Genomic DNA, 26,380 nt, shown 5'->3' with positions numbered 1-26,380 from the left:
TAACTGATTTTGGGGGTGAGTATTCAGGTATAATTTTATTTTTCATATTTATCTAGAATCCAGCTAATTGATTAAACTGTTTTGTTAATCATAGTATATTTTCTAATGGCTTTTTAAAAATTTTGTAAGGGATTTTCATCTACATAATGACTTTATTTCACCACCCCTTTCTGATAGATATACATTTAATTCTTCCCTTTTATTGCATTTGCATGGCCTGGAAGTCCAGAGCAATGATAATTAATAAGGTTGATAATAAGCTTTAGAACTTGGTTGCTAGTGTTAATGAGAAGAACCCTAGCATTTCACAAATAAGCATAATGTTTAATGGTGGTTTGAGGTTACCATTTTCTATCATATTAAGCAAGAATGCTTTTATAATGTGTGATGTTTTTATAAATCAGAATTTTTCATAGATAATATTTTAGGGTATATTGAACTGATGATTTATGATGAACTCTATGAACTCTGCCCCTTACTTTCTTGAAAAAAACTGCCTAAATCATAATATTCTATTCCCTTAATCTATTAGTGAATTTTATTCTCTGGTGTTTTTTAAAATTATTAGCATTTGTGGTTATAAGTATGCTACTGATTCATAATTTAAAAAAATTTTCTTTTTAATTTCTCTTTCTAATATTCTGAAAATAAGGTAGGAAAAGTGTAAAATAAGTGGTTATTGTTTACTTGTCTTTGCTTTAGCATTAAATTCTTATATATCATATACTTGCTCTTATACATCTTCTCAATCTAAATAATTTTGCTTCCTTTAAGTGTGAAATAGGAAGTTATGATTTGTTTATGGTATGTTTGTTATTTGAGGTTTCCTAAGTAAAAAAATGACTAATTCAAACAGCTTGTTGGCTATTTTAACTTTTTATGCAAGTCAAGAAAAAAATTGAAGAATAGTCTCTTTGTTTTCTCTAGTAGGCCATTTCACTCCCCTTTTTAGAAAAGTTTAAAAAAAAGTGCATTTGTTCATGTCAGTTCTCTGTGGACATCAGATTTACTGAAAATGCAGGGTAGAATTTACTTTAATTATCAGCTATTTTGAAAGCAAGTGGATAGTAACTGCTAACTGGCATGTTGGCAGGAACTCAGATGGTTGTTTCCATGTTGGTTATTTGACCTAATTAAGATGGCTGTGAGCAATGGAGATGGAAATTGCTCTTATTTTATGTGGACTGAGCCCAGAGTGCTGATCAAGATGCCATTGATGGGCTTCCCTGGTGGCGCAGTGGTTGAGAGTCCGCCTGCCGATGCAGGGGACATGGGTTCGTGCCCCGGTCCGGGAAGATCCCACATGCTGCAGAGCGGCTAGGACTGTGAGTCATGGCCACTGAGCCTGCGCGTCCGGAGCCTGTGCTCCACAACGGGAGAGGCCACAACAGTGAGAGGCCCACGTACCGCAAAAAAAAAAAAAAAAAAAAAAAAAAAAGATTCCATTGACTCTTAGGGACTCTGCCACAAGTGCATAAAGATATATGTGATGTCATAAAAATCATCCGGTGAGAGCAATGGAAGTCAATTCAACCCAATAATATCTGGAGATTTTTCTTTTGTTTTTGTTATTTGCAAATATTATAGAAAAGCATTTTCCATATTCCTTCTATACTTCCCAAAGTATTTTTATTGGTGAGTTGTAACAAAAGTTGCTATGGATTAAGAAAATAATTCTTGCTTTTTTGCTAATTTTTTTTTTTGAAATTTGGAGCTGTGGGTTTTGTAGATTATGCTGTGCCATATTGTCTGTAGAATTTCCATAACCTTAAAGTGCAAGTTTTCTGGGCTTCCCCAGTGGCGCAGTGGTTGAGAGTCCGCCTGCCGATGCAGGGGACACGGGTTCATGTCCCGGTCCGGGAGGATCCCACATGCCGCGGAGCGGCTGGGTCCATGAGCCATGGCCGCTGAGCCTGCGCGACCGGAGCCTGTGCTCCACAATGGGAGAGGCCACAACAGTGAGAGGCCCGCGTACCGCAAAAAGAAAAGAAAGGACGTTTTCTGAGAAACACTGGAAGGGACTTTGGATGCCTCCCCTGCTCTTAGACCTTAGGAAGGCAAGCATGAGAACACTGGGAGGTCACTCTGCCTACATGGCCTTGTGACTTTCATAAAACAAAAACAGACTTTCTTAAACAATAACGTATGCATACATACATTAATCTCACCTTCTACTTATAAGTTCCTAAATTCACTGTAGAAGGCAAAAGTTAAATTAAAAGGGAAAAGCACTCCCACGTACAATTGGAACAGAATTGTTTGGCTGTTAACAACTTCAGTTGTTATTAGAAGAATTAATAACATTTCTCTAGTTCACATTTACACACTGGTTTCCACACAGAGATGCGAATAAAAGGTCAATTGACCAAAGAGCTGTATGCAGCAAACACACCATCACTTCTGTACAAATGTCTTTGTGAGGGTGTGTGAGGCTGACCTCTTCAAGTTGAGAGTTGCATGCTCTGCGATTTATCTGCTTGTGGCCTGTTTGATCAGTAAATGTGATCTGACTGGGGCTCTGAATACGAAGGGCAAGAGCGTCGTGAGCTTAGGAGGTGCTGTGATGCTGGGAAGGTACTGGTTTTCCTTTCTCCCAATACCAAGGGTCAAATCCTGGTGAATGTGTCCAGAACATTATAAAGAGGTGAAATATAGGTGTCAGCTTCAGGACAACTTTTAATATGGAGGAGTCTACTGGTTCCATCAGTTAATGAATACTACTTATAATACTACACTGACCCAAGCAGAGATTTTTCTCCTGGGCCCCTACTCCAGTCCATGCACTAGGCTATGGGGATACCAAGATGGTGGGCCAGGGGGAGACAGACATGAAGACAAACCAGAACAGCAACTGTGATGGTGGTGCCACGGAGGGCCAGGGGAGGATGGGGCGGAATTACACCTCCATGGCCCATTCAGCAGTGAAGCTCTCTGTGGAGACCCTGATTTGGTTCCACTTGGGAGGGTGACTTTTGAGATGTGGTCCCCTGGCTTCCAGTGAATTAGATCTGACTTTTAACTCATTTCACCTAACTCACAGTGGTTTTATGGGAATTAATTAGGTAAAGGGCTCCTTAGGGGTAGAGCCAATGCAAAAACTTGTTCTTTGCTGTCTCTTAAATAATTCGAAGAAGAACATATGACAGACTGGCTGGTTTGTCTCTTCAAATTGTAAAAGGCCAAAGACTAGATAAAATAGTTTCCTTTGTGAAAAAATTAAAAAACGCCTTTCAGGATCATCCAGTTTTCCAGTGCTGTTTACCCTGGCAGTCCTTTATCACCTTTCCGCTGGGATTGATGGGTTAATGATGAACAGGGTAGTTAAGCCCATTTCCCAAGCTACGAACTTCAGAAAACAGTTTACAAGGCAATTAACTCTGGAGCCACTGATTTCAGCCAGAAAGTCCATATTCCCTGAGAAGCCTCATTGTCCTGGAAAGTCTGTTGAGCCTGAGACTTGACTGTGAATGAGGGGAGAGACGTTCTTTGTTTCTTTTTTTTTCTTTTTAAAAATTTATTTATTTTTGGCTGCACTGGGTCTTCGTTGCTGTGTACGGGCTTTCTCTAGTTATGGCAAGCAGGGGCTACTCTTCATTGTGGTGTGTGAGCTTCTCATTGCAGTGGCTTCTCTTGTTGCGGAGCACGGGCTCTAGGTGTGCGGGCTTCAGTAGTTGTGGCTCATGGGCTCTAGAGCACAGGCTCAGTAGTTGTGGAGCACGGGCTTAGTTCTTCCTTGGCATGTGGGATCTTCCCGGACCAGGGCTTGAACCTGTGTCCCTTGCATTGGCAGGTGGATTCTTAACCACTGCACCACCAGGGAAGCCCCTGTTTCCTTCTTTTTGATTCAGTTTACAAACACCTCCTGAGCATCTCTCATGTCAGGCATTGTCCCGGCACAGCGTGTTCTGTGGTCGGTGAGCATCACTTCCCACGGTTATGTGGCTTGCAAGATGATGAGTTACTCAGACAATGAGCAGGCAATTCCAACATGGCAGGTTAGGTCTTGTGTTGGGAGTTCGGTCTTGGCTCTTCAGAAGCAAAGATTCCCAGGCTACTCTGGAGTCTCAGAGAGTGATTCCCAGAGGAGGTGTTATTTAAGCTGAAACCTCGCAGCTAAGGCCCTGCCACCCCTGAGAAGGTAGTGCCTGTCTGGGGAGCTGACACTCTATACAGTTGGGGAAGCAATAGAATATGAGGAGATGAAGTGGTGAGAGAGAAGTCTGGAGCAGATGGCGGCTGGGCAGGGCACCCTGGGCTCTGAAGACCCTACAGAGGAGTCTGATCTTCCGTCAGAATCACAGAAGACAGTTTTCAGGGAAGTGACCAGGTCAGGTTTATGTTTAGCAAGAGAACCCTGTCTGCAATGGAGAGGAGGGAGTTGGCCTGGAGGTGAGGAGACCAGAGGGGAAGTTGACACGTGGCTCAGGCCGGAGGTGATGGGGATCTAACCCAAGGTGGGGCAGCGAAACCGAGAGAGCAAGAGGCATAAAATTCCCTGGCAGCTGCGCTGCGGAGAGGGACATGGAGATCGGAAATGATGCCCAGGTCTTGGTGGGTGGCGGGTCCTGTTGCTGAGATAGGAAGACAGAAACTGGAGCAGCTACCAGGGAGGGAGTGATGACTTCAGCTCTGGACATGCTGAATTTAAGGGGTTCACGGGACCACTCAACACAGGGAGGTGGGTGGTGCTGTGTGTTGAATTGTCTCCCCCCAAATAATATGTTCAAATCCTAATCCCTGGTGCCTCTATGATCCTATTTGCAAATAGGGTCTTTGCAGATGCAAGCAAGTTAAAATGAGATCCTACTGGGTTGGGGGTGGGGTAATCTAGTGACGGGTGTCTTTACGAGGGAAAAGAGAGGGGCACCTGGACACAGAGACCCAGAGATACAGGGGGACACCAGGTGATCCCAGAAGCAGAGATTGGAGAGACGTCAAGTGTTGTCAGCAGCAGCCAGAGCTGCGAGAGGAGGAACCAAGCTTTACCAACACCCTGGTTTCTTACTTGAGGCCTTCAGGACTGTGAGACCATTTCATTGTTTTCAGCCATCCAGTTTGCGGTCCTTTGTTACAGCAGCTCCAGGACGCTAATACCAGTGGATACAAGGAATTTGGGAGTGAAATCTGAGGTGGGGATACAGGTCTGAGGATCATCGGCAGAGGTGCTGGTGAGCCCTTGGGGGCTGTGTGGGGAGAACAGGGTAAGACACCCTGATGGCGCCTGGCAGAGGGACCACCGCTTCCCTCTGTGGAGGGGGAGCTTCTCGCAGGGCCAGGTGATTTCTGCAATTAACTAAGAGTGGAGGCGCTGCTCTAGGACAGCCCTTCATACAGTCTAATGTGTGTGCAGGTCACCTGGGGATCCTGCTGAAACGCAGACACAAGCTTGGTGTGTCCCGGGCGGGGCCTGAGATTCTGCATTTCCTACAGCTCCCAGCTGGTGCCTGGACGGGCTTGGAGAAGCGAGGCCTCAAAGGGCTGGTCCAGTTACGAGGAGACCAAGCTGGAGAAGCCAGAGAAGTCCCACCAGGACAGCCCTGTCTTGAAGCCAAAGGAGAAGGCGCAGCAAGAATGTGGAGGGGGCGGGAGAGCGAGGGCTCGGAAGTGTCCCTGAGCATAGCAGGCAGGTTGTCGATGCTCAGGGGACGAGAGAGGGGCCAGACCGCACAGGTCGGCTGGGATCTCTTGCTCTGAAGGTAGCTTGGCCGAGAAGGGCGGGAGGCATGTTGTACAGCCTAGAAACAGCCAGAGAAGCCGGAGTGAAAGAGCCATGTGGCCACGGGTCCAGGACACCTTAGATGCAGGAACACAATCGGCACCGAGGCATTTGGTGAAGCTCAGGGTGAAGAGCCAGGGAGGAGGGGAGACGGCTTCCCAAGACACCTGGAAGCGCAGATCCGTAGACTGGGTGGCCGCACCTGCGTACGGTGGGGAGGAGGTACCTGGAGACTTGTGGACACACGTGGGGTGACCAATGAGGTGAAGTCTTAGGAGGACACAGAGGAAAATGATGGGCTCCCTCTGCTCCTGGAGAAGCAGGTGGATACAGGGTCAAAGATTCGGGAGCAGAAAAAGATCCCAGGTGAGAGTTGGGGTGAGCTCCACTCTGGTCTTTTCCTCACTTGCAACACTTTTGTGTCTAAATTAGCAGATGGCTTGGGCTCAGGGGTCAGGCAACCTGGGGCCAGGCCTAATTCTGACCCTGGGGAAGCAATTCAGGGTCAGGAGGAGCCGGCCCTAGCCTCACGCATTGCTCCCCTCTCCTCTCCATCTCCTGTGCCCTCGCCAACCCGACACCTACAATAATCGCACTGTTCGTGCTGCAGCATTTAGACATTTCAGACGCGGGCTGTGCAGAGAAACGGCAGGCTTCCTGAGGGCAGGGTCCTCAGTCAGGGCTCAGACCAAGTGTCTGATAAATGTCGGCAGGAGGGCGTGAGTAAATCTGCTGGGGTTGTGGGCGTGAGGCGGGAACAGCTCAGGCACGTGTGTCCAGGTGGTTTGTGCTGCAACACGGGAAGGTTGGCCACATCTCAAACACACAGTTTAGATCCAGAGCCAGGGCCCATTTCAAGCCTTTACGGCTGGAGTTAACCCACCTGAATTGGGAGACCATGCAGGAAATCAGTGCAGACTGGGTTTTGTTCCGATCACAAGCTATTCACATTGAGTGTAGCTCCCAGGCGTCCCTGTGCTTTTCCTGCCTGGCCAAGACTGCGCCCAGCTGACGGAAGGAAAGGTATTTTGATAACGCATGAGCCACTGAGCCTTCCGACGACCGTGCTGGGCTGAAACCTGCTCGGGGCCACGGGCGGAGAGGCCCACGGCCGTGGGCTGTGCCGGGGTGGTGGGTGCTCTCCAGCTGGAACTGTGGAATAATATCTCCTGGACAGAAATGGGCCGGGTCCCAAACACATGGTTTATGGCCGAAATGGAAAAGCTCCGGAGCGCCATCAATGACACTCTCACTGCCTATAAAGACACGTGGGTTCTTTTCCAGAAAAAAATAAGGCTGCTGCCGTTTCCCCCTCAAGCCATAAATGATTCAAATGTCAAAGTCACCTGTGCCTTATGCTATGAGGACGTATTCACTTATCAAAGGAATGGACGCATTATAGGCAGCTTGCCGTCCACCCCAACTCCATGTTTATGTTTGAAATCTCAGGATATGTTACCTGCGCCCGCCACCTTCCCTTCCTCCACGGGAGACTTATCAAATGCAGCCCGCCAGCAGAAGAGGGACAAAGAAGTGAGTATAGAAATGTGACAGATTTATTTGGGTGTGTTTTATGTGCTTGCGATCTTGCACGCTTTATGTGTTTCTCTGTATCTGGGTTCTGTTATTCTTCTGCTTTTTCGCCCCTTTTCAAAGCAAGTTCAGTAAGTTCTTGAGTGGAGGGCGTGGCAGAGGATGGAAGAAAACCAAGCGGCTCCTAAGCTGTGTGGTCGATTGTGACACTGTTCTTTCTCTCCCTTTCTCTTTAGTTTTTTCCGCTTTTTTTATCCTGCTACTTGGTAATTTTCTTTCGGGTCGACACCTGGCTCTGGGCAGCATTTCTGCAGCAGTAAGTGAGTCATTTCTTTGTCTCTATGCTCAGCAATTGTTGTCTTCACGATGCAGGAGTCATTATTCCCAGTCTTGATTTGTCCCATTCCTGCGTGCTATTCGCTTTTCTCCTTATTTTCCTAGGAAAAGTGCATGGGTCCGTCCTCTTCTTCACCAACGGCTGAACTGGAGGCCACTCTTGGTGTACGTATCCTTGAAGCAAAGCCATGGGTGGGCGGCACCTGACGCTCACATCAGACAAGCAGGCAGGCGGGGGTGGTGGAGGGCAGGCAGGGGGTCAGCGGGATAGGAGCCCTTGATGTGGAAAGATCGATCTGCAGATGTAAGGGGCCATAGCCCTGGTGAAATTCTTTGCCCACATGGGAACCAGAGGACAGGAGAAGCGCCAGTGCGGAGAACCGCTTTGGTGACCTGGAGGCTGCCTGTCCCGTGGCCTGAGAAGCAGGCGGCATCCAGCACTTACGGAAAATTATAGCAGGAGATAAGCGGGTGCTGGCTCGTCTCAAGGTGACAGGTGTCAAAGAGCATCATTTGCGACTCACTTTATGTGCCCCAGACACACTGGCTGACAAGATGCTCAGAGAGTCTGCAGCAACGTTGCAAAGTCACTTAGCGTCCAAATCCCAGGAGAGCACAGCATTTTCATTACCTTAAGCAAAATAGGCTTAAAAAAAAAACACACACACACACAGCTCCTTTGCAGGGGATCTATGAAAATGACTGGAAATCTGGGTTTCATTTTAGTATTTTCCCAGAAGGAGTGGCCTATGGCCCATTTCGGTAGGATGCAATTCTTTGGAAGACCCCCTACTTGGAAAACTTATGGGTGGAGGGAGGTAGACCAGAGAGCCCCCCAGGCTGGTGCTCAGCCCTGTGCCTGTGATGGGAGGGTGCCAGCCAGGGCCTCAGGTAGGGCCTGACTCCATTGCAGGGGCCGAAGCACGGCAAGCTCTCGGGCCCGCTGGGGCCCGCTGGCGTGAAACCAGGTGGCTCTGAAGTCGGTTGCTTTGTCACTTCTCCCCAACACCTTGAAGGCTCATTTCAAGCTTCACAAAATTGCAGAAGATGCCAGCGATGCTAAAAACATACCCGGGTGGACAGGTTGCCCCTGAGGGTGATTTTATGTGCCTGTGATGTGGAATGATAAAAAATGTTAAGGGGACTTTTGTGTTGCAACAAACGAAGAGCCGCGTGCTGGCCAGCCCGGTGTGGAGGTAGGGGCTGAGTCTGGAGGGGCAGAGAGAACAGATGTGAGGGCAGCTATCTGCAGGGACGTCCACGTCACCATCCATCCTCTGCTTCGTTGTGATCAGTATTCCCTCAGCCTGAATATTCGATATTTCCAACTCGATAAAGGAAGAGACTTCTTTAAAAAATGGATTTATCCCCAGATTTCCTACCACTGGCCACTCCGAAGATTATAGGAGTCCCTTCTCCAGCCGATGCTGCTCCGGCACGTTCTTGAGGATAATGAACGGGCGTTTGGGGTGTTTCATCTGCTCCAACAACTTCCCAGGTTCCCATGGATCAACAGTGACAGGAAACCCCAGGTAAGGATGACGGAGGAAAACGAAAAGACTTCATTTTAAAAGCGAGTGCTAGGAAACGTGCCCGCCTCCAGCTCAAAACTGATGATTAGAAAAGAAAATTAAGTATTCTGTTTAGATCAGGGGCGGGGGGGATACCTGCTGAGCACACCCTGCTTGACACAGAACCGCGAGATCAGGACACCGTTGCCCCGATGTCGCGGTGCTTGGCCTGTGCCCACACGGCGGCCTCTCGCTGCCGGTCACTGGTGATGCGTGGTGGCCAGAGCCCTCTGGCTTGCAGTCCCCCGTCAAGGACCCCTTGGGCAGACAGCTTTGGAAATCCTCCCATCAGCTGCCCCCGCTCCCCTGGGTCAGGTGCCCTGTTACTTCAGGATGTTTGGCATTCGTGGAGGTTCTTAAAAAACTACAAATAGAACTACCATATGACCCAGCAATCCCACTACTGGGCATATACCCTGAGAAAACCATAACTCAAAAAGAGCCATGTACCACAATGTTCCTTGCAGCTCTATTTACAATAGCCAGGACATGGAAGCAATCTAAGTGTCCATTGACAGATGAATGGATAAAGAAGATGTGACACATATATACAATGGAATATTACTCAGCCATAAAAAGAAATGAAATTGAGATATTTGTAATGAGGTGGATAGACCTAGAGTCTGTCATACAGAGTGAAGTAAGTCAGAAAGAGAAAGACAAATACCGTATGCTAACACATATATATGGAATCTAAGAAAAAAAAATGTCATGAAGAACCTAGGGGTAAGACAGGAATAAAGACACAGACCTACTAGAGAATGAAGTTGGGGATATGGGGAGGGGGAAGGGTAAGCTGGGACAAAGCAAGAGAGAGGCATGGACATATATACACTACCAAACGTAAAATAGACAGCTAGTGGGAAGCAGCCTCATAGCACAGGGAGATCAGCTCGGTGCTTTGTGACCACCTAGAGGGGTGGGATAGGGAGGGTGGGAGGGAGGGAGATGCAAGAGGGAAGAGATATGGGAACATATGTATATGTATAACTGATTCACTTTGTTATAAAGCAGAAACTAACACACCACTGTAAAGCAATTATACTCCAATAAAAATGTTAAAAAAAAAAAAAGGCTACGCAATGGAAATACTATTTGAACAATCCCTTGTGGAAAATAGAAGGATGTTACGTTCCCCTACTGTGGGCGGCTCTGCTTTCCCCACTGGGCCATGTTTTCTTTCTGGGATCTGCCTTTTCTGTGGGCTTCAGTGATGGCAGGGACATATTAAACCTCTTCTGAGAGGAGCCATTCTTGCACATAGGAGGCTTTCTTTTTTTTTTTTTAACGTCTAATAATTCCGGTGAGCTAACATCTCAAAAGTGCTTGAGAAAAAATAAATGGAACATCAAGGATGAATTTCTGGCCTGGAAAAAAAAAAAAAACTTGAAATAATCTGTTTATTTCTAATGTTGAGGGGTTTTTTAAAGTATATTTTAACATAGTTGGCTCCCACACGGATTTGATGTCAATTCTCATCTTCTCTCCTTCTTGCGGGGCTGGTGGCTGCCTGGTGGGGTTAGGTAGAGAGGATGTGATGAACCTGAGGATAGGGTTTGGTACATAGGAACACTGAGTGCATCCTGCTTGCAAATTACTTGGTGATAGTTTCCGTTTTGTATCTTGTCACTTTTAAAGAAAAAGAATCCTATTGATTTTCCGTTGTGCAAAAGTTCTCTCTCTCTCTCTCCCTCTCTCTCTCTCTCACAAGTATGTGAATGTTTTAAACAGAGACGTAAAGAGATAACCTTGCAATTTTCACATAGGGAATCTGAGAACAGATGTTCTTTTGGGCCCTTTGATGATGTGAAAGCTTTAACTTGGACTTGTAACCTTGGATTTATTGAACATGCAAACTGGAGTTGTCCACCAGTTCATGGTGTGAAGTAGAACAGTCTGGAAGAAAATAAATGCCGCTGTGGGGAGGTAAGCATGTGCACCCAGAGGGGCGCAGAGACTGGGTCCATCTCCCCTCTTCTGAGTCCTGTATGCGGTGAAAGCGGCGAGAGCGGGCAGGGGGCCCGTCATCCCTGGCTGAGCCGGGCACGTCTCCGGAGACGTGGCGTGTGGTGCGGACCCTGTTAGGACCAAGCCAGGGCCTTGGTGTTCACGGTGCTGGCGACGAAGAGTCACTTGACTGCCTGCTTTCAGAGCGTGGGTCCAGGAAGGTCCTCCGGCAGAGGCTCTTCCCCGTCTCTGACATTTATTTCTCTCTCTTCTGCTTCCCAGCGTCAGCAACGGGAGTCAGCCCAATATTCCCTCTGCTTTCCACAAGCGCTTGCTCCTCCTCCTCATAGCAAACGCTTACAGGGTGCGTCCTACGTGCCAGGCGCTGGGCCAAGGCGAGTGTGCCGTCTGCAAGCACACGCCCTGCGGGCCCGCGCAGGAGGCAAGATCAAGGGAACAGGTACCGCTGGGAGGTGCCCTGAGGTGCGGAGCAGGGTGCTGGGATGGAAAATGGTGACAGCAGGGTAGGGAGGGGGCAGGGACAGTGACCTACTCACTACAGAGGAGTCCACCTCCCCCTCCCCGCAAAAAGAGGAGACAGGAATTCATGGTTAATGTCAAATCCATTTGGAAGATGCCTAATAAAAACAGTATGAGGGGGGAAAAAACTCTTGATATTAGAACGAAACAATTACCATTTCAGGTTATTTTTTTTAGGCTGGATAATCCATCCTTGATGTTCCATTGATTTCCTTCAACTGCCTTTGGCCCATCGGTTTGCCAGAACCATTACAATTAACTTGTAACTGGGGTCTTCAGCCGTGGGGGGCTGGGGGGAGGGGAGTCTTGCAGGGAGGGAACGGCCTTGCAAAGGAGACCCGGAGTCGAAGAGGAGCGTGTTCTGCTGGCAGAGCTGAGCTGGGCAGTGTTGGAAATACAGTGAGCAAGGAGGATGCCGGTCTGAGAGGATGCTGGGGGGAGGGTGGGACCAGACAGTTCCTGGGCTTGAAGGTTTCCAAGGAGTATGGATTCTTACCCATTGCAACGGCAGGTCGTGGAAATAACCTAAGCAAGAGAGGCGCATGATGTGATTTCTGCTGTAAGTAGGGTCACCTGATAACACACAGAAAGCCCGGTGAAATGTGAAGGGGAAATAAATTTCCCTTCAGATGAAGGGAAAATAAATTTTTAGTGTAAGTATATGCCAAATGTTGCATGGGACACACTCTTTTTTTCCCAAACAGCTCCGCGGAGATATAATTCCGCACGGCATTCAGTTCACCCGTTTCAAGTGTGTAGTTCAATGGCTTTTGGTTCATTCCAGACGTGCACAGCCATCACCACAGTTAATGTCAGAATATCTTCTTCACCTAAGAAAACCCAAGCGAACCCATACCCTTTAGCTCTCATCTACCTTCCTCCCATCCCTCCCATCCCAACCCCAGCCCTAAGCAACCACTAATCTACTTGCTTTCTCTATAAATTTCTCTATTCTGGGCTTTCAGAGGAATGGAATCCTATAATATGTGGTTATTTGGTGACCGGCTTCTTTCACTCAGTGCAGTGTTTTCAAGGTTCCATCATGGTATTGGACGGATCGGTCACCTCTGTATACTTGGATTAGAGGATGTCTTACTTAACAGATACAAATGTCCATACAAGAAGCAGATAAACCCTTGGCCCCAAGAGCTGGAATGGACTCCACGGGGCTCTTAATGAATGTCTGTAGTTTGGGTATCATTTTCCCAGGTCATTTTTCCTCATCCAATTCAACCCAAACAATTTAGTAGAGACAGTCTGGACCTATAGAGGAAAAAAAAAAAAAAACAAACAAACCTGAGAAGAGCTGGAAGCACTGCTGAGCTGGTCCCCTCCCAGCCTGGGGGGAGTGACTGAGGCCAGGCACTGAGGTCACCTCTCTACTTCCAACTCTGACCTTTAGTCCCAAAACTTCGGGGCACATGGGGCCACAAAGACTCATCCTGAAGGACAGGGGACGTGAGGAACGGAGGCTCCTTATTGTTCCGCCTGTTGTCAATGCCTCTCCCCAAACTTCTCAAAGGGGAATGTCTGACTGAGAATGGGCACGGGTGCACCAGGCCATCAAAGGGACACTTGGACTGTAATTTCAACGGCCAGCTGCCTCCTGACCTCAAGTCGGGGGATGAAGACCACAGGAAAAAGTGGCTTTACTATGGTACAGGACTGACTATTTCACGGCATTATTGCGGGGCTATGAGTGACCTTCTAAGCCACAAGCACATCTTCCCCTCGCCCGTTCCCTTGAAGTCATTCTGGAGCCACGAGAAGGTACATATATATATGTATACATATGTATATGTGTATATAGATATATATATGTATATATATATTATATATATATATATATATACAGGACACCACCCACTGGGTGCCCAGCAGCCTGTTGGGTGAGACAAAGCACATCTTCGGAGCTGTCCTCTGAACGTGTCCTTCCCACAGCACCCCACAGGGCACACTCTGCCCAACCATCGTTCCCTTGAGGAGGTGGGGCTGGGCAGGCCCCTCACCCTCACACAGAGGGGAGTACTAGGCCCTCCTTCTGTGTGCTTACCTCCCTGTACAACCAAGCTTTCATATCTCTGAACATAATTACTTCTAATATGAGGCTTGAAACTCTTTCTGATTTTTCCTTCTCCTGCTAGTGATTTATTAATAGATGTGCCTGCAGTCCCTACCGCAGAGGAGTTGTTTTTTGTTTTTTATCTACCAGTTGTAAATATAAGGTATGCAAATCCAGCCAGCCATTCAGGCGCTATCTGCGATCCATTTGAAGTGGTCACATAATAAATTAAACACACATTTGTGCTGGGAAGTGGCAGCCCTCACAGGCCCCGTGCGAACACATCACAGCCTTTCAACATCCTCCTAACAGGTGTCTGGATAGGACGGGAGCTCAGAGGCCAATCGGCAGGGTGTAGGGCTTGCTGCCCTCCCTGCAAAACTCCCCAGGCAAGGGGCTCACCCTGCAGAAGAGAGGCTTGGGCAGAAATAGCAGCTTGTAAGTCTGGCTTGTAGAAATAAACAAGTTGTCTTATTTGCTCCCACTCTCCTCCCTCCACCCAATGTTGGTGACAGAAAGAAGGCATAGAGCCTTAATAGAGAGCAATAATTTTTACCTTATTACTAAACGGGTTTGACCTGGCCTGGTCGCCTTTTTGAAACAGGTCCATGGAGCAGCAGGCGTGCTGAAAAGTGTGTACTCTGGGGAGCTGGTGGACAAGCTAGAAGCAGTGAAAGGGCAAGTTACTAAAATAGACGGTGCTGGCTGGGCTTCAGCCGCTGGGCTGCACTCAGACATGCAATGTCAATTATAGCATCTTGGGCCGCCGGTTTGTAGAAGGTGTGCGGCTACGTAGGGCAGGCTGGGGGCTGAGAAGTCTGCCCTTTGGACTCATTTTATCCTTTCTGTCGCCAAGGGGATGAAGCTGACATGGAGCCAGATAGAGCACTGTTTCCACTCTGGGATAATTATGTATAATGTCCAGATACTGGGAGCTGCAACATCCTGTCACCTGAGCACTTCTGATCAAAGCATGCACCCCTGGAGGCAAGCCCATACCTGGTGGCCTAAAATGGTCCCAAATCCCACACTTTCTGTCTCAAAATGTTTGCCTGTCAAGTGGGACTGAATCTGCAGAGTGAAGATGGTACCCCAAATCCCACTGGTGGAGGCAAAGCCCATCAAAACTTGTGGTGAGAGTCAAGGGGAGGTGAGGGTCCGAGGGATAAGCTTGCTGGCATCTGTTCACTTAAATGAAGGGACTGGGAAAGAAAGGACAAAACTCAAAATGAGCCAGGTGCTTTGTTTGCTTTGAAAATGTTCTTCAAATGAAGTAATTTGATGCAAAGTGGAGACAACAGAGTCTTTTAAGTTTGCATTTATAAGAGAAGAGAATGTATTTGCAGCTTAGGAGGGAGGTGGATTTGACAATGAGGCTTTGTGTTAACCCCAGGGCATTAAAATAAAATATTTGCAAGGCGGTTTTGCAGAAAGCTTTACAAGTATCTGCCAGAAGAATTCACATGATTTAAAAAAGTGTAGTAAAATCATCGCTAGCAGAAGAAAGGAAACAGTAAAGATTAGAGCAGAGATAACATAGAGAATAAAAAAATAGAGAAATTAATAAAACGAAACATTGATTTTTTGAAAAGATAATCAAAATTGACAAACCTTTAGTTAGATGGACTAAGAAACAGTGAGAGAATACTCAAAATATTGAAATTGGAAATGAAAATGGAGGCATTACTACTGATTCTACAGAGATAAAAAGGATTATAAGACAGTACTATGAAAAACAGTGCACTAACAAATTGGATAACGTAGATGAAATGGACAAATCCTTGGAATCACAAAACCTACCAAGACTAAATCATAAAGGAATAGAAAATTTCAACAGACCTATAACTAGTAAAGAGATTAAATCAGTAATTGAAAATCTCCAACAAAGAAAAGCCCTGGACCTGGTGCCTTCATTGGTGAATTTTACCAAACATTAAAGAAGAGCTAATACCAATTCTTCTAAAACTTTCCCAAAAATTGAAGAGAAGAGAACATTTCCAAACTCATTCTTTGAGGCCAGCATCGCTCTGTTACCAAAGCCAGACAGACTCTACAAGAAAAGAAAACTACAGACCAATATCCCTATGAACATTGATGCAAAAACTCTCAACAAAATGGCAAAATGGAACTCGGAAGCATGATAGAAGGATTATACACAGTGACAAAATGATATTTATTTCTAGAATGCAAGGATGGTTCAACATATGGAAATCAATCAATGTGATATATGCCACATTAACAGAATGAAGAAAAAAAAACCCTACATGATCATCTCAATCAATGCAGAAAAGGCATTTGATGAAATTCAACACTTTCATGTTAAACATTCTACAAAATAGGAATAGAAGGCAACTACATCAACATGATAAAAGTCATATAGGAAAACTGCACAGCACACATCATACTCACTGGTGAAAGATCAGGAAGGCAGAGAAGTCATGCAATCTTTCAGGGACCCTCTGCTCCCATGTCCAAGCTCATCTGAAAACCAACTAAAGATGAGGTTTAAGGATTTCATGTAAAAACTTAAACGCCAAAAGACACTAGAAGAAAAAAAGGAAAAGGTTTTTTTTGAATTATATTTTATCTCTTTCTTATACAGCAGGTTCTTATTAGTTATCTGTTTTATACATATTAGTGTATATATGTCAATCCCAATCTCCCAATTCATCCCCCCCTCCCCATCCCCGCCACTTTCCTCCCTTGGTGTCCATACGTTTGTTCTCTACTTCTGTATCTCTATTTCTGCCCTGCAAACTGGTTCATCTGTACCATTTTTCTAGGTTCCACATATATGCATTAATATATGATATTTGTTTTTCTCTTTCTGACTTACTTCAGTTACATAAATATCATTATGTTCATGTTAAAGCAAATATCTTATTGCCCCATCGGTGATTCTCAATTCGTGTTCCCGGCAACTTTTGGGGGTTCCCTGGTGAACCCCTTCAGGGACCACAGGAGAGCAGCTATGGGTCTCTCTTCCTGATTTGTTTTTACTAATGTGAAAGGTTTAACTCCACAGCTGTAGAGAGATGATTAGTCGCCTGGAACGTTGTCCAGACGCAGTTATGCTTTCGACTGTTGTGAGATTGCACCATTGCACCACCCGTTGTCAGAGCATCTGCAAGTGCTGCAGTGCAGATCCTTAAACTGACACCTTCCCACTAGCCGACCAGGACCAGCACAGGATGCTGCCTCTGGACGAGCCTCCCCGCCGCGTTCTGACACCCCCAGCCCCAGCACACACCCCTAGTGCTGCCGCTGGTGGCCGCACGGCGCGGGGCTCGGAGCCAGGGCTCACAGCCAGGCAGTCTGAGACTGGAACCCAGCTCCACTGACTGTGTGTGCAACTCAGCAAGCTCCTCTCTGCCTCAGTTTCCTCATCTGTAAATCAGGCTGATAATAGCTGCTATTTCATGAGGGAGCTGTGAGGATTAAATGAGAGTAAGCTCAGCTAAGGTCATAGATATTAACGGTGTGTATGTGTGCGTGTGTGTAATGCTAGTTACTTGTGTATCTGTTTGTATACACTCATTACTATACATTCTAAACATACATGTGTATTTGTTATAGATTTATAATGTTCATTATATACATATTTATATAAACGCATTTAATCGTATGTAGATAGGTTTATACATATAAATATATAAATAATAATTACATGTAAGTATACAGATACAGTTTTATATATTGCATAAAAATCTATGATTAGATATATATAAAATACACACAAAATCATGGATATTTTGATGTGTATATTAAATAGATTTATGTGTGTATGTATATATGTGTGTTTGTGAATATATAGATCAGCGCAATGAGTCAAGTGTGCTGACAGAGCTTATCTCTGGGGAGGATTTCATGAGTTCTTTTGACATATACCTGCCTAATCCTATGCTGCAGGACCCGGCACACAGTAAGCACTCTGTATGTTAACTATCACTGTTAGCGTCCCTTTACTTTTTTACGTCAGACTCTGTCCTTCCTCTGCTCAGCCTCCTGTTGTGCTTTCCCATCTCCCTCAGAATAGAGGCAGGCCCTCCCACAGACCCGGAGGTGCTCTGTGATCTGGCCCTGCGGCCTCTCAGACCCCACCTCCTGCCACTTTCCTGTGGTGCTCACTGCGCTCTGGACCCTCTGGCCCCGACTTATCCTCCAACATCCCGGCGTGTTCTGCCTCAGGCCCTTCGCACGTGCTGCTTCGGCTGAACCTCGCTTGTCACCTCAGCTCTCTGCTCAGTGTCACCTTATCAGAGACTCCTTCCCCAAGCCCCAGCCTAAGAGTGCTACCTTCATCCCTCTCTCGACTCTCTAGATCTGCAGCAAGTTTGGAGGGTACTGTGGTTAGATCCAGAGTCCGTGACCAGCCAGTTCCCACCCTGGCATGTGAGCTCCCTGAGACACGGCACGGCTGCGTTACGGTGTCCCTGCAGCACGTGTGGTGACAGCACCCAGCGCGGTCTCAGGAAGGATTCATGCAGTGAATGCAATGTGCCGGCAGCGCTTATCTCTTGGTAGGAACATTGTGTAAGTCCTTTTCATTTTTTTGGTATATATTTTATTGATTTTTTTACAATGAACATGAGAAAATGAAAGTTGCTTTTAAAAATAAATTGAAGAATGGGGCCAATCTGAGAGCCAGTGGGAGAGGGATGTGAACGTGGGCTCTTTCTAACTTCAGAACCAGGTAATTCTCCCAAGTCTACCTATCATGGGCTTGGGCTACAAAATGTGTCTTATATTGAAGCTATTTCTGCCCCCTCGGGTGGACATTTTATGAGAGACAAAATTTTATGTTTTTGCTGTATACTTAACTAACAGGATCTTCTCTTCCCTTCCACATGGAAATTCTGGTCCAAAAATAGAGATAACTGAGAAATAAAGAGAGGCGTAAATCTACTTCCTCTATTTTTGTATTGTCTACACCTTGAGACCCGGGGCTGCGTAAGAAGACAGAAAACAGTGAGGACCAGTGGAAAGGTAACGTGCAAGAGCTGATGAAATTGTAGTTTCCTAGAGCTCAGTTAGTTTTGGAAAATGTCAGAAATCTTGGCAAGAGCTCTACATAATTTGCTGGGTCCTTGTTAAATAATTATTAACAATTTCAAGACAGTGACAGGAGAGCATCAGACTAAGGTCGGGGCTTTTCTAAGTGACAGGATCCTGAACAACGACCCTCATTTCTGGTGAGGGGATTGGAGGTCAAAGGGCATCCATCCCTTAGCTGAGAGTGCGGGGGCGAGAGCCGGATGCTGCATGTCGTGGGATTCAGAGTGTGCCTGGTAAGGAATTGCCACCGATGGTGGGATAGGATCTATTCATTATCCTGACTTACGGGAAGGGAGGGAGCTGAAAGCTGCTTGATGGAGAAGTGGCCCCTCCTGGCTGGTAACGAAGTGGAGGTTGTGCTGGTCAAGGCTGGACGGCTTGTCAGGGCCAGAGCCACAGCTCCTGGGGTGGGTGGGTGGGGCCTGTGCTCGCTGCCACGCCCACTTAGGGGAAGGAAGGAGACAGAGCAAGGTATCGTGTGCACCTGGCAATCCAAACACCAGGGATGCAAGAAAGGATAGGAAAGTGCAGGCAGTACGGGATAGTGGTGCAAACCCATCTGCAGGGGGGGATTCATGGCTCCTGGGAGAGGAAAAAAATCAAGTCAAAGAAAATTGCAGAGAGCTCATTTGGAGTGGGCATGGCCTTTAACCCTTTTAGCCGTCCTAAGCATGTTCTCAATCTTTCAGGAATTTGGCCACACCGTTTTCTGGTTCTCTCTCTCCCTCCCTCTCCCATTTTCCTCTGTTCTCTTTAATTACCGTGTTTTGGCCTCTTCTGGTTTAATTGCACGATGTCTGCCACAGGGCGGCATCTCATTAATAGGACGCTTTCTTCGGTTCTTATTTAGCAGAAGATGATCCATGACCCACTCCCAGCGTGAGCCCTTGCAGCGCTGGTTTCTGTTCCAGATGACTTGCTGAGTTAGCAGTCTTGGCTGGGCCGGTGAGCGGTCCTCCCCGAGTTCCATATGCACGCGGATGCTAATTAGCGAGGAACACCTCCACAGGTTCACACAGGGAGCCATCAAAGTTTCAGTGCTTCTCTCCAAAGACGGCTTCTCTTTCCAAGGCCTCTTTCATTTCTTCTTTTCCTGTGCCTTACTGAGAGATTGCCTTTTCTTCCCACCTGGTTCACTAACTCACTCACCTTCTAACCACATCACGGCCAAGGTTTCCATCTGTCACCAAGTCATCACTCACTCTTTGGACACCAAGTCATCCACAGAAAATGCCCACTCTAGTGCCTGACCCGAAGACGTGGTGGGGAGAGTAATAGTGTTATTGAGGGTGCTGTGTGGGTTACACTCTCGCTAGACCAATGGAACTCACCTATGGGAATCTTATACATATGAAACAACTTTTTGGATCCTTAAACAGAAGTTTGACCATAATGATATACCACCTCACATTACGATGGCTGCTATCAACAAAAGAAAAGAGGAAGTGTTAACTGGAACACTTGTGCACTGTCGATGGGAATGTAAGATGGTATAGCCGTAGAAAATTGTGTGGTAGCTCCTTAAAAAATTAGAAATAGAATTACCATATTGAATCAGCAGTTGACTTCTGGGTATGTACCCGAAAGAACTGAAAGCAGGAACTTGAATAGATATCTGTACAACTATTTCCACAATAGCATTGTTCACAGTAGCCAGAAGATGGAAGCAACCCAAGCGTCCAAAGGAGGATGAATGAATAAAGATAGCGTAGTCTATACATACAATGGGATGTTATTCAGACTTAAAAAGGAAAGAAATTCTACCAATGCTACAATGTGGATGAAACTTGAAGACATTATGCTAAGTGAAGTAAGCCAGTTATAAAAGGACAAATACTGTGTGATCCCACTGATAGGAGGTCCTTAGAGTAATCAGACTCAGAGAGACAGAAAGGAGAAGGGTGGTTGCCGAGGGCCGTGGAGGAGTAGACCAGGGGGTTATTGTTTACCAGTCACAGACTTTCAGTCTTGCCAAATGAAAAGAGTTTTAGAGACGGAGGAGGTGATGGTTGCCCCATAGTGTGCTCGATGCCACTGAACTGTGCACTTAAAAATGGTTAAGGGAACATTTTATGTTATTGTGTTTTGCCACAATTAAAACGAAAAGACACCTGAGTGCCTGGAAGAAATCCTCACAAGAAATATTTTAAATGAATATGAATTAGGATGAATTTGAGAATGGCAGACCGTCACTGCATCTGGATGAAAATTTGTCTCCTATGTCGGTTATTAATGAAATCTCCCAGAGAGTCTGTTCATGACGGAGAGAGAACCAAGGAGGTCTTGGTGGGGGTCATGGGACGTCTGGATTTGTCAGGACAGTTTGTCCCGGGCCTCGCCCAGGAAGGTGCTCTGTGCTGGCTGGTGGCCTCACTGCTGCTCACAGAGGGCGCCTGGCCGCCCAGCTTCTGTCTTGCCAGGAGTCCAGGCGGTCACGGAGATTCATCTTCATTCTGGCATCCACGGTGATGTGCCCAGCCAGCCCTGCACTTGGTCAGCCCTGATTGGGGATCCAACCTGGTTCCGTTTTCAATTTTGGAAGTGCTGTTGCAGATTGAAAACCGGTCAAATGATGGGAAGGAGTCATAGTGAACAGCTGCTCTGTACCCGCCATCCTGCCAAGGCCTAAATGAGCCTTCAGGAAGCCTCAGAGTGATGAGGGCTGGCTCCCAGCAGGAATGATGCATGGCCCCGGGAACAACAGCGTGTTGGGAGGGCGTGGAATGTGCAGCTCGGGGAGGCCCCGTCCACACAGAGCTGGCTCACTCCTATAGCCCACGGATACACATGGAAGCCTGATTGATCAAGTTCCTGATCAAACTTTAAGGACTTAACAATAAAGACAAATGACAACCTTGACTCTTCCTAATTAGCTGGTTAACCTACTTAGCTCTCTGTAAAAAGATCCTCAATGACACAACGCATAAAAAATCTAGTTATCGTCTCTTGCATGTGTGTTGATACGTTTTCTTCACTTCCTTTGTGTCCAGCTCTTATCCACCAAAATCTTCTTCATGTGAACAGCTTGAAGAACCACTGAACTCTGGTATGTAGGTCAAACACGAAACTTCATGTCTTCTCCTGGCCCACTTTGTGGGGGGGTCAATTGATAGGTTAGGTGGATAGCAAAAAAAGAACTGTTCTTGGTTGTTAAACATGGGGTCAGCCTCAGAGACAAAGCCAAGGGTCTGCATCTCTGCTTCAGAGGGACTAGCCAGCACACCTCGACCTCAGCTGGGGCCCTGGGGAGTCTGGCTGGAGGATGCAGCCAGAGCTCTCTTTCCAGGCATCCTCAAAAGACCTCTGTAAAACTCCCTCTGTGCAAGCTGCGTGGAGTCTAATGAGGGTCTCTGGTCGGGGGGGGGGCATTGGCTCAGGCAGGCCTTACAGCAGGGGAAAGAAGCCCTCCTCTACTTCCTAGGATGAAGTACGTAAAGGGTCGCATCAGTGCCCGCCCCCTCCTGAAGCAGGGCTTCTGTCTGCTGGAGTGGGAGGGTGGATGGTGGGCGTGGAAGGAGCTGAGCGAAGGAGGGAGACCCTGAGGGGCAGGCGGAGGGGGCTGAACTGGGGGCTGTTGTTGTCTGTAACCATTAATGATAAATGCCATTGGATACTGAGATGCAGGTAGAATGGTCATTGTAGTTCAAGCTTATTTATTTTTACAATAACACTCAGGGATAATTAAAAAAACATATTTTTCTGTTCTTTCACACGAAGATGTTAATTTGGGGTGTTTCCTTCTGTTCTTTATTTATCTCTTTGCATGGTAGCATAAATGCTTTGTAGACAATGTTTATTATATTTTCTTATTGAACATGAGACAATGATAAAATAATTGTTATGATGCTAATATACATATATAATTTCAGACAGCTGCAAAAATTCTGCAAAAATCCATTTGACATGCTATATTTAACAGTTCCCTCTTTGGAGTATATTTTGGGTTATGTCTAATCTTTAATTATTATGAAAATGTGGGGAATGTATATCTTTGTAGAAGTAGTTTTGCACACTTTGATTTATTTCCTGATGCCAAATAATTGTTACTGGCTGAGATGTGTTCTCCTGCTGCTTTCGGCCAATAGCAATAGATGAACTTCTCTTTTCCTACAGCCTCACCGGCATTGGATTTTAGGATTAAAACTTACTTTCTACTTGAGTTTTATGCCTGTCATTTCAATGAGCACTTCCTTGCTAGGTGGCTGACTGACGGGCTAACCCATATGTTTGGAATCCCTCCTGTATAATCCCCCTGGTCCCTATACTACCTGTTTCTGGTAGTATTCCAGTGATCTCACGGATGTACTTAGGTGGGAAAAATAGATGAGGTTCTTTCCTTCCTGGGTCCAGTCTGAAACAAGAGTCAGAGAGTGGAAAGGTAAGGACGTAAATAATTACACAACCATGAGTTACGTTGGGCTCCACAAAGAAAAATCCAATGTACATGAGGGAGTACCAAGGCGGACCCGTTCTGGATGGGATTTCGGAGACGGGTCCTCTGAGGAAAGAGGGGTTAGGCTGAGGCCTGATGGCGAGGAGGCACCTGCAGACGTGAGAGGAAGTGCTTTCCTGCAGAGGGTGAGGGAGGCGTTTGGGCCAGGAGGTGGGGAAGGGCCCCTGTGGAGTGTGGAGGGCAGGGGGAGAGGGACCAGGCGAGGCTGGAGCAGGTGGCAGGGGCAGAGCATGACTGTGAGGTTGGGTTGTGCTTGGAGTGTGGTGGAAATCACCACTCTCACCAGAGCACAGGTTCTTGTGGTTTATCTCTTGACCCAAAATGAGTTCCCTCAACCCACTCGGGAGGTGCTAGGGTGGCCCTCTTGGGGAGAAGCTTGAGCAGCTCGGAGGCCCCGGACCTCGAGGATGATTTTCCACTTGGGATCCTGGCGTTGCCTTGCTAGGGCACCGTCAGCTTCAAACCCTTCACACCACGCTGTAGGCAAACTCAAGATGCCTCTCAGATGACCCCGGCGATCTCTTGCTTTAGGCGTGACAGTGCAAAGCCATTTCGGGTGCTTTTGTAGAAGCAGAAGTCACATGACTTTGCCTGGGTCTCACCTCTTTGTCAAAATAACATAGTTGGACCAAAGACAACTGGAGAAACTTTCTGCAGACTTAAATACATTCCTTCTCCCAGGAAAGCTCACTTAATGTGATCTCTTACTGTTTTTTAACTCAAATCTGTGTATCCACATCTAAACTAAGCTTCTTTAATTAGAGAAGACCATTGTACCTTTCTGTTAATTGTGCCGCATCACTTCTGCCCGGGGGTCTGCAAAAATGACTCATTTCCCCGTGAGTTGTATTTATAATTCTGTACAGTTATAGGGGTTACCCTGAGAAAGAGCCAAGGCTAGAAACAGAAATGTAGCAAATGAATTGCAAGGTATTACAACCATCTCACTGAGCCTTCCTTTGTTACCTGCCACCTGCCAATGCTTCTTCTGTGAAGAAATACTACGTATTTATTATTTTGGCTTTGTATAAACACATTGATAAACAACCATATTTAGAATCACTCAGACATCTGATTTCAGTAAACATTTATATTTACTATTACTATCATCTTCAAATCTCATTTTGAATTTTAATTTTTGTAGAGGTATAACATGTATGCAACAGAATGTATAAGATATACTACTAAGATATACTACTAATCTTTAAAATACAGTCTGATGAACTTTTACATATGTCTACACGTATCAAGATATAAGACATTTCCAGCCCACAGAGACTTTCTTCATTCCCGTTCCTACTCAATACATCCCTCAAAGGAATGTATTGAGTAGAAATTCAAAAGAATCACTATCCTGAAATCTTTCACTATCAATTAGCCTTTCTTGTTCTTGACATTTATAAAATAGAATCATGCAATGTATACTTTTTTGTGCTTGGCTTTTTTCCCTCTAAATATAGTAACTGAGATTCGCCCTTGTTGTTGCAAGCTGTTCTTTGTCAAGTTCCACTATTTGTTTGTTTATAGGTCTGTTGATAGACATTTCGATTGCTCTCAGTTTGGGGATATTATATGCAGAACTGCTCTGGACATTCTTGTACATGTCACTTCTGGACGTATGCACTCATTTCTCTTGGACATACCTAGGAGCAGAATTGCCATGTCATAGGGTAGATGTATTTTAGTTTGAGTAGATCCTGCCAAACCCTTTTCTAAAAGAGGTTGCACTGATTTTCACTCCCATGAGTGGTGTATTGATATCAGCTGTTCTGCATCTTTGCCAACAGATGGCTTTATCTCACATTTAACTTAATTCTGGTGTGTGTGTGTGTGTGTGTGTGTGTGTGTGTGTGTGTGTGTGTGTGTGTGTGTGTGTATTTCCAGGGCAACCAGGGGGAATAAGACAGTAAGTGTTGAGACTGTACTTGGTGCCCTGACTCTTTGGACCTGTGTCTCAGGAAAAACAATCAAAGTTGAGGGCTGAGATCATTCTGGAAGGCAGAGTTGGCTGAGTGCTCACAGCTCATCTGGAGAGTAAGACCAAGGGTATGAGGCAATCCCAGAGGATAATGAAGCAAGGAATTTTCATGAACCATTTTGGAAACCTTCAGAAGATAACCGAATATGCACAGAAGATATCTGAAGAAATTTGGGCTAAACTGGGTTTATCAGTCAGGATCCTGGTAGAAAATAGATTGCACATTCAAATTGAGTAATTTAAGGAAAACATAATAAAGTGATTATTTGCAGAGATGTGAGGAAAGTATAGGGAAATCATAGAGGCTAATGTATTACCACTCTGAGTCTGAAAGCACTTGACTTGGAAGAAGACAATTGTGTGGCAAGTACCTCGTAACAGAAAGTGTGGTCTTCAGCGGAGGTCAGCCAACGTCAGACCTGGCAGGAGGGAGGTGGGGCAAAACAGATCCCAACTTCACTCTCTATGCAGTTCCTCTGATCTCCTTCCAGTGATCTCACGGATGAACTCAACTAGAAGCCAAAGGGTAAGGATGCCCATTTATGCAAGCCAATCTAAGTCTGTCTCCTCAGGCGGAGCTCAGGTGGAGGAGGCTGGAGAGCGGACAGCATCTGGAAAGGCAAAAGGATTCTCAGCACACTGGGTTTACACGGTTACCCATTTTTCATTAGAGCATGTTGTAAGACACTGTGACCAACCAACACTGTTAAGTCATGTCCCTGTATCATAGCGTATTTTTGTTTCTATTTGCCTTTCTAAAAATTATTAGTTGATTTCTACCCACTCACAGAGTGTCATTTAGGATTGCAAACGACAAACAGGTGTTCCCCCATGTCTCAAATCATCTAGCAGCTGACAAGGAACTCCTGCACCACAGCAAGACTTCCTTGAGATTTGGTGCTGGTTCTTCCTCCTTTCTGGATCCCCTGGTCTTAGCACAGTGCCTGGCATGTAGCAGGTGCAAAGGGAGTATCTGCTGAATGGAGATGGGAGAATGATGACTGGAGGACCCAGGTCTTGAACGATAAACACGTAATCAGGAAATACATGCAGGACTAATATGCCTTTGGAGATGACAAACTGTAACAAAAATGTCAAGATAGTTCACGTAGTTCTTCAGAAATTTATAAAATGAATCTATTAGAAGTGATCTGTGAAACATGCAAGGCTTTGCAAGTTTAGCTTTGAT

Source organism: Stenella coeruleoalba, assembly GCF_951394435.1.
Source record: "Stenella coeruleoalba genome assembly, chromosome: 16".
Classification (NCBI taxonomy): domain Eukaryota; kingdom Metazoa; phylum Chordata; class Mammalia; order Artiodactyla; family Delphinidae; genus Stenella; species Stenella coeruleoalba.
Note: the sequence above shows the minus strand (reverse complement) of the source record.